Consider the following 12170-nt stretch of genomic DNA (forward strand, 5'->3'; position numbering starts at 1 on the left):
TGTCTGGAAGAAAATTCTGCCTCGAATTTGGGCCATCTTTATCTTCCCGAGACAGTCTCCAGACTTGGGTTCTTTGTGCAGGAACTCTTGAGGAGTTGGGTTGTTCATAGGCATGATGACTATTTTTGTCTTTGTTGACTTTGGAACTATAATGTGGAAGGTTCACATTTTCAAGTGTCCCAGTTTCAATTACCTGGAGTTAAGCCTTCAGGGTGAGGCAGAAGGTGTGTGGAAGACAGTCACTATCAACCAGAGAAAGGCGAGACGTGGTCTTTACTGTGAAGGACTAGGATGGAGTGCAGGAGGTTGAAGAGCTAACCAGCAAAGCTTGGAGCCACATGGTGAGCCTGGGATGACAGTCAGTTTTTAAGCCTGCTGCTTCTTTCTTATGAGGCCCAGTGGATATAAAAAGCCCTATGCTTAACTTCTCATTAGGTCCCTTCAGTTGTAATATTCTTGAATTGAAACGCTCTTGTTGTTTTTGTATCTGGAGAGATTCTAATCACCTCACTCTTAGTTTCTTGCCTCCTCATGTGACACCTGCCGATTAGACAGCATTCTAACTCACAGCTGTCATCCACAGCTACGTGACAGCAAACCACATACAAAGCTTAGATGGTAAAAGTTACAATCTATAATGTGGGCAGGACCCAGCAGGAATAGCTACTGTCTCCTCTATAATGTTATCTGGGCTGGTCAACTGGGGGCTGGAGGACCAAGCTTCAAGATTTCTCACTCACATGGCTGGAAAGTTGGCCCATAGGCCTGACATTTTGGTGCTTTCCATGGGCACCTCGGGCTTCCTCAAAGCATGGTGGACAATTCCAAGAGAACCAGGCAGAAGCTGCAAGGCCTTTTCTAACAGCTTCAGAAGCCAGTCAGTGTCACTTACACTGAATTCTATTAATGGAAGCAGTCGGAAGTACAGCCACATTCAAGGAGGAAAGGACTTGGACTTGATAAGGGAGTGGCCAGTCCTAGAAAGAGCTCTCTCTGTGGTCCTCTCTGAAAATGTGCTCTGCCGCTGAGAGGTGCCTGATGCTCTGTGTTCTCTCTGTCCAAGTCCAGCCAGTTTTCAGTTCCATGGCTCCTCCATGGGACCTTCTGAATATGCGATAGCCCTCACCAAACCTTTCTTTATCTGCCAACTGCCTAATGGAAACTTAGTGTCTGAATTACTCTTCTACATTTAAATTAGCTTGTAGATTAGTTCTCTTATCTTTAAAATTAAGCACTGTGGAATAATTTCTCAGGTCCCTTGAGCACTAAACTCTGTATCTTTCTTAGTATTAAGAAGATTATACTTAAAGTATATACTATGTACTGTGAAGAACATTCTATGCAACAACTGGCTTATATTAATGTCATGAAAGACAGAAGAAGGCAAAAGAACTGTTCCATCTATAAATGGACTAAAGAAAAATGACAACTAAATGCAATGTGGATGGGACCCTTGATATAGGGAAATGCTATAAAGAACACTATTGGCACAATTGACAAAATTCAAATACTATATAAACAATAGGCATTATGCAACTATGTGTTGAATTTAAATTTATCTAATTTTAATATGTTTGAATTCCAATACTTAGAGTGGCATGACTGATATTACAATAATCATAAAAATCAACAATTATTTATATTCCAAATAAATAGCCCCCCACCAGAAGCAGCAAGGCATGGTCAGGCTAGGCAAATAAATGGAACATATTTAACCAAATATTCTCCTTCAAATAGTGAGGCCCTTTAGCGACTCATGGAGCAACTAAACTCAGTGTTTCTCTGCTTTCATCTTTTATTTTAATATATTAATTAGAGAGAGAGAGAAAGGAAGAGAGAGAAGAGAAGAGAAGAGAAGAGAAGAGAAGAGAAGAGAAGAGAAGAGAAGAGAAGAGAAGAGAAGAGGGATTTGTTGTTCCACTTATTTATACACACCCTGGTTGCTTCTTGTATATGTCCTGACTGGAGATCTAATCCACAGACTTGGGGTCTCAGGACGATGCTCTATCCAACTGAGCTACCCTGCTTTCATCTGACTTCACAACAGGGCTTCTCTGCTTTCATCTGACTTCACAGCAGGCGAGCCTCTCACCCTTGCAAATAGCCTAGAAATGAAGAAAGTGTTTGGCTTCTGTTTTAGCACTGACTGCTCACACTGCTGCCTGCACCATCTTTCTGTCTCCCTTTTGATTCAGGACTTTGCCCATGTCTGGTCTGTCCCATTGGGATCTGCTCTATTGTCTGCCCACTTCTAAAGCTGCACAGGTACCCCCTCTTAATTAAAAGTCTTCTCCTTTTCTCTAGAGAGTCTATGTCTGTTGGATTCCACACTATGGTAACTCATGAGTCCTAGACTCTCATTGTCCTGTTTTTCTAAGTATTGGCATCAGATTTAAAAAGAGAATTCAGCCCTAACCAGTTTGGCTCAGTGGATAGAGAGTCGGCCTGCGGACTGAAAGGTTCCAGGTTCAATTCCGGTCAAGGGCATGTACCTTGGTTGCGGGCACGTCCCCAGTGCGGGGGGTGCAGAAGGCAGCTGATCGATGTTTCTCTTATTGATGTTTCTAACTCTCTATCCATCTCCCTTCCTCTCTGTAAAAAATCAATAAAATATATTTTAAAAAAAGAGAGAGAATTCAGATTCTCACCCTCACCCACTGCCAAATAGCAAGAAATTCTAATCTTGAACTCATGTCTGTCATAAATATTAAGTAAAACTTAAATATTAAGGGGTCCTTATTTCATGGCTGAAGTGACCCTTGCATTTTTCAATCTATATTCCACAACCTTCCTGCTCCCCACCTGGTCCTCAGACTGATTCACCTGTCATGCCACCTCCCAGCCTCTTCCCACCCATCCACATTTCTCTCCCTCCCCTCTGTCCCTGAGCTTTATTATGAAGACAAATTTGGCTTCTTTACCTCATTTTCCCCCTGTTCCTCCTGTCATCTGGAGCAATGATCTGTTCTTTGAGCCATAAACAGAGAGTGATGAAGAGGGAAAAGATAAACTAGCAAACACAAGATTCACTTTTCTGAATGGGAGATGAAACATGTATATCTTAATCTTTTATTTTAACGCCCATGAAAAAAAAAAAAGGTAATTGTAAAACACCTCATAAAAGACATGAATGAATGTTGCCACCATATCAAGGTGCAAAAAAGATCATATATCTTTTTTTCTTCATAAAGTCAAGTGTTTTTTAGAGGAAACCATAGAAATGTATTGATATTGGGCATCTCATTGATCTAGAAAAGTTGGCTCATTTGACTTTATGAAGAAAAAAAACCACGTCTGCTTACCCATCTTGGCAGATTCTCAGTGATGGTTTCAACAGTCCTATACTACACTTGGGCTAAAAGAAAAAAACCTGTTTGGCGGTTGCCTTTTCTAGAAAGCCTTTCTCTTCCTTTCAGCTGTTACTTGTGAACACCTCTCCTTCATCCCCCATACTTCCCAAGGGTACAGTAAACTCAGACATCAAGAACCCAAAACCCAGGCCTTTCCTCTGTATGTTTTATTGTGAAATAATGAATAAACATATTATAAAAACCTATATGTAGTGTTTAAGGAATAATTAGTCAACACTCAATTGACTAACAAAATATACACCAGAAAATATATATATATACTCCATAAGTCTCCTGTACCCTATCCTGTCTCTCCTTCAAAATATTAACCACTATTATGGATTTTGTGATAATTATTCCCTTGCTTCTCTTAATAGATTTTATTATCTGCATAAGTACTCTAAAATAGATTGTTCAATGTAATCTACTTTGAACTTTGTATATCTCAAATTAGAATGCATACATTCTTTTGTGACCTGCATCTTTGGAGATTCATCCATGTTATTGAGTATAATTGAAGATTATTTATTCTGTTGTATATCACAACTTATTTCTTCATCTACTGTTGATGTAAATCTGGGCTGCCTTCAGTGTTTTTCTATTATTAACAATGCTGTGTAAAAATTATTGTCATTCTCTCTTGGGGTACTTTTGCAAGAGTTTTTTTAGAGTATAGTAGTAATGACATTACTGGTTTTTTGGATGGGTACATGTTCTATTTTGCCATTTACAGTTTTCCAAAGTGGTATTGCCAAAGTGGTTGTTTTCTCCAAAGTGTTTCCCATGGTTTTGACAATTTACATCCCACTAACAGTGTATAAGATTCTTGTTACTGCACATAAATTATTAGGCCATTCCTAACATTGTCTAAGTGAAATTTTTATTTTTCAGTGACTCCAGTAATATAAAAGGCAGCAAATTTTTCAACTACAGAGTCTGTTATAGGTGGTCTTACAGAGGAGAAATCAGATTTTAGAGTTTTCAAGAATCTAATGTTATCATTATTTTTATCATAAATGATCCTGGTATCCTAAAAATAATACAGGGATTCTTAGAGTATAGATCTCTCCCAAATATTAAAACTATCATGAGAAAAAAATTTTTATCATGATGATATAATTTTCTTTTTTAGTGATAAAGCCATTCATTACATTTTTATCCTGGTATAAACTTTGATTAAAATTTGTACATACCATTGTCACTTGTGAACAACTCTCTCTTAATACAGGAAATTTTTATTTTATTCTATTAGTTTTGATTGACAACCTAGTCTTAATATTATGAAAAGTTATACAAAATGCAAAATAAGTAGATCTTTTCTAAATCTCAAAAGATTTATTTTTTGCATATTTGCATGTAAAACAATGAATGCAAGATCTTTAAAACTCATTAACTCTATATTATTGATCTTCCTAGTATACAGTCTAACGACTGAAAACTAATTTTCCTTAATCAGAAAACAGAGTTAATTCTTCACACTGCAAATATGTGTCTTGCCAAGATATGATATTTGGAGAGAACTAAAATAGCATAATGACACAAACCCTTCTGACTTGTGGAATTTCTAACAAAATGGTTAAAACTATTTTGCAGCCATGCAAATTAGCATAGACATCCTCTACAGCCTCTGGTACCAGAAGGAAACAGGAGCAGTTCTCCGTAAAACTAAGCCTCTGAGAATAAAAAGTCAGAACAAAACAGTAAAAGGAGCCTTCAATTCTCTTTTCCTAAGCTGCTGAAGCTTAGAGTTCCCTGGTGCATCATTGCCAGTGTATTGCTAGAATAGGGAGGGCCATGGGAAGTCCAAAGTGCTGATTGTTTTTACACTCATTTTTTTTTTAAATTGAGGTGCTTAAAATGCTTTTGTCATCTTGAGATACATACATACATAAATATATCATTCTTTTATTTGCTAGTATGACATGAATGAATCTATAGCAAGAAGGAGAGTATTTGGGTATGTATTCACAGCAAATGGTTCATTTTCATGGCTTATATACTAGTACTGTGGAGAGATAAACCAAGAAAATAAAATACATGACCCATACCTTTAAAAGTTTGTATCTATGGGACCCACAACTTCAAAATATCTTACATACCTTAGAAAGACCAAAAATATACTTTACTAATTAGTCATACATATCTAAGGGCTAATAGAGTTACTTGAGAAGCCAAGAAAATATATTTAATTATATATATCTACTCTGGCTTTGCCATTTAAAAGAAAAATATTTCCCCCCTTTCTCTTCTGGCCCCAGGCACTCCAGGAGCCTTGGGCTTCAGTGTAGACATGGTCAAGTCCAAAACCACATTACACACAACCAGTCCTCAAAATGGTACAGAAATGGCACTAAGAAACCCCAATCACAAAGATTTGAATTGTTTTAGGGGGAAACCCCCAAGTTCCTGGGGACATGTATAGCAGACAGTTAGATAGGTATGAACAAAATATGGAATGTCACCAGGGCAATTTAGACTCCCTGACTTTCATACTGCTGTTCATGCAATTTGGACCCTCCCCTGATCTTCCCTTCCCTAGCATGTCACTAGTCATGTGATAGACACCCTTAGGGGAGGAAAAAGGGGCAGGAGAATAGCTTCATATGACTCCCATCCAAGCCCTTGCATGACCATTCCCTTAAGCATTAAGCCCTCAGGACAATGAGTGAGGTTCTGGCCCACATCAAATAATCTTAAGAACAACACTTTGGGTCTGCTGACCACAGAGTCAGAATTTTGGTCAAACTAGAGATGACATTTAGGCTTCAGTTGTGTTTCAGCTCCAGGCCCAGAAAAACAGCAAAATCACATGGAGCAATGCCATGGCTGACATCAGGACCAGATACAATGACTAATGACCTCCTACCCTGGCAACAACCAATCAGTAGAGACCATGACCATGAGGGAACACACCTGGAAAACTGATAAATATTATATTGAGATCCTCCCCTGAGACCTCCAGATAAAAACCCTCAAGTGAAAGGAGCACGTCAGTGCCTTTCCCCTTTCTTCATCGCCCGGGCACTTTACCTTTGCCTTTCTTTCTCCTAAGCACCAAGGGCCCTTCTTTTCCTTCTGTAACTTGTTTCTTGAGCCCACACAGCCCAACTGGCTCACTTCTTCCTACCTCTGTTACTTTCTAAATAAACTTTCTCCTTTGATTTGAGTTCCTTAACTCTGAATTCTTTATTTGCCATACTCAAGTACCATGGTTACTGAACTGAGACCCAGGCTAATTTTGCCAGTAACACCTGATGCTGTTTCTTCACTAACATATGCATTTTGCCAAGAAGCACAACAAGAAGGGCCTGAAGAAGATGCAGGCCAACAACACCAAGACCATGAATGCACTTCTGAGGCTATCAAATCCTGCATAAAGCCCAAGGAGGCCAAGCCAAGGATTCCAAAGGGCAGCAGCTGCAAGCTCAATTGACTTACCTATATTGCTCACCTCAAGCATGGGAAATGTGCTCATGCCCACATCACCAGGCTCTGCTGCCCAAAGTTCAAGGCCAAGGCTCAAACCAAGGCTCAGGCTGTGGCTGTGGCTACAGCTCTGGCTCAGGCTCCCAAAGGTGTTCAGGCCCCCATGAAGACTCCAGAATAGAAGTCTCTGTCTGCTGATGTGAGGATGGAAAGATTGGTGTGGTCCCTGGGCTGCATGGGGCTAGTGTTCTCCTGTGCTCTTTGTACAAATAAACCTGAGGCTGAATCCTTCACAAAAAAAATTCCATTTACAATAGCATTTGCCTAGGAGATAGGGAAACTAAATGCTGTATCACCAAAATTGGATCTAACCAGCTAAACTGTTGAAAGACTATGGCCTCGCCAATTGATTTTCACAAAGAGACAAAAACAATTCATGGAGAAAGGGTAATTTTTTCAACAAATTGTTCTGGAGCAATTAGATACCATAGGCAAGAAAACAAACCTCAACATGAACCTCACACCTTATACAAGAATTAACTCCAAATGGATCATAGATTTAAATGTAAACTGTAATACTATAAACCTTTCAGAAGAAAGCATAGGAGAAAATCTTAGGGACTTAGAGCTTAGTGATGAATTCTAGATGGCTATTCCATCATGGCCAGAACCTGGAGTCTGTGCTACTTCTCCCTTTTCTCCTGTCTGATGATTATAACCAATATTCCCATGAAAGGGCTGAGTAAGCTTGACTGGAGCTGACCCTCTGGCAGAAAATAGCTCTAAACTCTAGACAACAAAACACATGAGCATTCAGGAGGTACTGGAGAGTGAATAAAGGCAGGCATAAACTGGAGAAAGCTGACACTGGGAAGAAGGAAATGTCAGCGGGTGATTCCCCAATTTTATTTTTTATACTAGTAGCCCGTTTGCACAAAGATTCGTGCAATAGACCTTCATTCACCTGGCTGCCTGCACCAGTTTTCTGCCGGCACCGGGGACCCAGGCCTTGGCTGTGGCCACCGCCTTCTGCCTTCTTTCAGGGTCGGGGCTTGGCCCCGGGCGGTGGCCTTGGGCTCTGCCGCACCCAACATCCCTGCTAAGGATCGCAGGAGCCGACCCCCAATGGTTTCCTGCGATCCGTGCAGGCTCCCTGCTGGTGCCCAAGGCCAGGAAAGCCTCGGGCGGCTTTCCCGGCCTTGGGCTCCGCCACACCCCAACATTCCTGCAACGGTTTCCTGGTGGGTGTGGTTGGTGGGCGTGGCTTGGTTGGTGGATGTGGCTTGAGCGTAGCGAAGGTACGGTCAATTTGCATATTTGTCTATTATAAGCTAAGATGTGTAGAGCATAATGCCACAGGAAGATCAGAGTATATTGCCACCCATGAGAAGTTAGCCCAAGTTACTGTTGGATGTGTTATATACAGAGAAGCCATTGATTCCCCCATTTTTATCACCATCTGCCTGAGGACAGGTTGTGGGGGGCAATGAAACACCAGGAGAAAACCTGTAGTCTTTCTGAGCTAAAAAACTGGAGGACAGAGTTTGCAACAGTCAAAGTTCCAAGATAAAAAGTAAAGAGCCAGAGTTGGAGAGCCTCACATTGTGTGTCTATACGCTACCCCAGCCGTAGGCTAACCTCTAAACCCTGCATGCTCAGGGCAGTCTGCAAGCAGCCCAGCAGAGAGTATCAGAACTGAATTGAGCCTGGCCAGTATGGCTCAGTGGTTGAGCATTGACCTATGAACCAGGAGGTCACGATTCAACTCCCAATCGGGGCATATACCTGGGTTGCAGGCTCAATGCCCAGTGTGGGATGTGCAGGAGGCAGCCAATCAATCATTCTCTCTCATGATGTTTCTCTCTCTCTCTCTCTCTCTCTCTCTCTCTCTCTCTCTCCCCCTTCCTCTTTGAAATCAATAAAAATATATTTTACAAAAAAACCTGAACTGCACCAAGAGTAGACTTCTGGCAGTTTGAATTTAACATTTGGGCAATGTCAGGGCTACTCTTCATTGATTGCCTTTTCTCTTAAGAATGGAACACATTTTCCTGGTTCTTAGTATGCTGAGCCATTATGAATTTTGAATGTTCAGTATTGTGTATGTTATCAAGAACCTGAACTAGGAAATAATTCATAGATACCACATGACTTAGAAAAGCACCTTTCAACAGCTCCTCAGATTCTGTTACATAATTCTTAATCTGATCTTTTTGATCCAGATTCAAAGCCCAGAACAACTCTTTCCAAGTAATGAAACCTGGATCAATTCTGGTAGAAACCATTCTGAACAATATGGTAAGTCTTCCTTTCCCAAATTGGAGTTTTTCTTCATCCCTTCCTCCCCTGTCCCAAAACCTCCTTTTTCAATAACTCTAGAGTGAGGCAATAAAGAGCTTCAGTACCACGCTCTACACCATGGCAGCTATAAAGCGGCACAGCCTGGATTCAAACCTAGGCAGTCTATCTCGGGGTCTAAGCTCTTAGGCACCTGGCTATACTGCCTCTCTGTGAACAGGAGACAGGCACAGAGGTGGCTTTTTTAAAAAAATATATTTTATTGATTTTTTACGGAGAGGAAGGGAAAGGGATAGAGAGTTAGAAACATCGGTGAGAGAGAAACATCGATCAGCTGCCTCCTGCACACCCCCACTGGGGATGTGCCCGCAACTAAGGTACATGCCCTTGAGCGGAATCGAACCTGGGACCCTTGAGTCTGCAGGCTGATGCTCTATCCACTGAGCAAACCGGTCAGGGCAGGTGGCTTTTTTGCTTCCCACAGGAGCAATTTAGAAACAGAAGAGAATATTTTGGTACAGGTAAGTGGCAGAATCTCATGGGGGGTTTTTGTTTGGTTGGTTTTTTCTAGTTCGGGCCACATTGACTCTGTGGAAGCAAGTGCCCTGGAAAGGGCATAAGGAATTAGGATAAACACACCCATAACCCAGAAAATATGAGGCAGCCCCAGATTTCCGCAACTCTTCCTTCCTTCTGTTTTCAACCCCAAAGTTACATGAAAGTTGGTGGTTGGAGAAAATGGCTATTTCTGATAAGTTCATGATGAAGGTTGAAGGGTGCATTTCACCTGAACTTGCCATTCATGTGACCCTGGGTATGGCCCCTTTCTATTATTCAGGTCCTGAACCTGATCATCTCTGCTAAACTCTGCTGGGAAGAGAGTTCCTGGTGCATTAATTTTCTTAGTTCTTTCACTGAAGACTCTAAAATTTTAGGAAAAAAATCACTTGACATGTGTAATACTTTCAATAATAAAGTTTTTTTATCACTTGAACTGTCTGTGCTTTTTGTGTTTTTTGTTGTTTTTTGATACAAGGAGACGCTCTGAAGTGCTTCATGTGGAACTTTAAAGAAAAGCTTTGATTTATGACATTTCAAGACAGTTGAAGACTGAAAAGACCAGTTTTCAGGGTGGAATTTTCTTGAGTGCACACAAGAAAACACACATGTACCTTTTATTGTTTGAATTGGTCTCTTTGGCACTTGATGTTTAGAAAAAAAATCCTAGTCATTTTACCTGGGTGTTAAGTTCAGAAATGGCCAGTCTTATTTCAAATTCTAGAACTGCTTGCTATAGTATGTCTGACAACCTCAAAAGGCCTGCCCCATATATATTACCTGGGAAGTCTCTTCTGCACCTCCAACTTTTCCTTGTGGACATCTATTTGGTTGGAGGGCTTAACTGTCAGGAGGGCTGAATTCAACTCCTAAGCATTACATCAAACTTCTGTTATCGCCTCTTCCCTACCACTTCTATCTCCATTCCCAATTCTTCATCAGTTTTGCCTGAAGAAAGTAATTCCCCAGTCATTGATGAGCGTGTGGTTCACCTCCTACTGCTGGACCCTGGGCTGTCTCTTTCCTCATGCTAATGATGAATGTCTCTTTGCAGGCTGTTCCGGTGTCTGGCTTCATGGTCACGATCTTCGTTAGGCTGCTGGGTTGTGTGCTTTTCCAACTGCAGCACAAACCCGACCTTCTGGTGGATGCCCTCCCTGTGGTAATGAGCAGGGACACCTGGAAGAGGCTGAGGGACATTTATTTCCCTTCCTCAGGCTAGAGGTGGAAGAGGTTCTACCATACTAGTCAGGAGTGGCATGAGGGCTTCACACCACTCCCCAGTGGAGGGGGTACTGTGTGTGGCTTTGCTCCGTGTGGGTGATGGGCCAGGAAGGTAGTGGAAACCTTGACTCAGAGCTGCCACTCTGACATATGACCTCTGCATTTCATCCCCTTTCCTTGCTTTCCCTCACGAATGTCTCCCTTTCATATAAAGAATACGTTTGACCAGAGTTCGTGTTGGTGTGTGAATCCTAGGGCCTCTCTAGGCACTCAGTTTCCACCCTGTGCTGTTGAGAAAAGTGAAATAAGAAAAACTCCCCCATACTTAAAAAAAAAGGAGAGAAAAAATTATTTCTTAATTTGTTAGATACTCTACTCACTCTGGGGTGGGCACAAAGGGCATTCAATTGAGGAGCGACTAGGTGGATATAAGGCTTGCTTCTGTCTAATATTTTAATAACACATTATACTCCCTAAAATTTTTCTTTTTATATAATGCTATATCATAGAAGTGTGGATGTCCTGAAAAGATGACCTTTTTCATGTACACAGATAGTTATTCTTCTGATTTGAGAAGAAAATTACCCTAAAATTTAAGTGCCATATGAAAAGCAGTGAGTAAAATCAGAAAATACTTTAGACATAGCCAAACACAATTTTGCAATTCAAGTGCTAATTAAAATGCCATCTTTCCCACAATGCCTCCTCTGATCCCTCCTGCCCGGAGACAGCCTCGCCCGCCCTCTTCTGACTGTTCCCTGCACCCTCTTTGGGCTTCCCTTAGTGGCCTGCCTATTGCTACCTTGTAGTGTCATTACTGTGTGCCCTGACTGTAGGTCTTCTGATCACTTTTTTCTGCATCATCCCATGTGGCCCCTAGCATAGTATCTATACAAAGTAGGTACTTAGTAAAAGACGGAATGATTCCTTGGATAGTTCATATTTCTTTTCTACAGCATCTGGAAAGTGACAATTAGAACCATGAGCCTAGACCCTATGTTGTAAGAGCTACTCTTATCCTAGTCAGTTTTGCTCAGTGGGTAGAGCATCGGCCCACAGGTTGAAGGGTCCCGGGTTTAATTTTGGTCAAAGTCACGTACCTCGGGTGCAGGCTCAATCCCCAGACCTGGTCAGGGCGTGTGTGGGAGGCAACCAATTGATATGTCTCCCTCACATTGATGTTTCTCTCTGTCTCCCCCCCTCCCCCCAACACACACACACTCTCTTTAAAAATTAATGGGAAACATATCCTCAGGTGAGGATTAACAAAAAAAATACCCTCTTTGCCGGTACAGCTATAGGTTACTGAAGCTC

At 41.4% G+C, this 12170-nt stretch overlaps 1 pseudogene across 1 annotated transcript; it reads left to right on the forward strand.

The window, feature by feature from the left end:
* Nucleotides 1-5764: 5764 nt before the first annotated feature.
* On the forward strand, nucleotides 5765-10880 carry LOC307097684 (transmembrane and coiled-coil domain-containing protein 5B-like; annotated as a pseudogene). Its single transcript has 4 exons — nucleotides 5765-5787; nucleotides 8999-9074; nucleotides 9576-9595; nucleotides 10687-10880. The product of its transcript is annotated as a transmembrane and coiled-coil domain-containing protein 5B-like (transcript).
* Nucleotides 10881-12170: the final 1290 nt, after the last annotated feature.

This window comes from Cnephaeus nilssonii, assembly GCF_951640355.1.
Source record: "Cnephaeus nilssonii genome assembly, chromosome: 4".
Taxonomy (NCBI): domain Eukaryota; kingdom Metazoa; phylum Chordata; class Mammalia; order Chiroptera; family Vespertilionidae; genus Cnephaeus; species Cnephaeus nilssonii.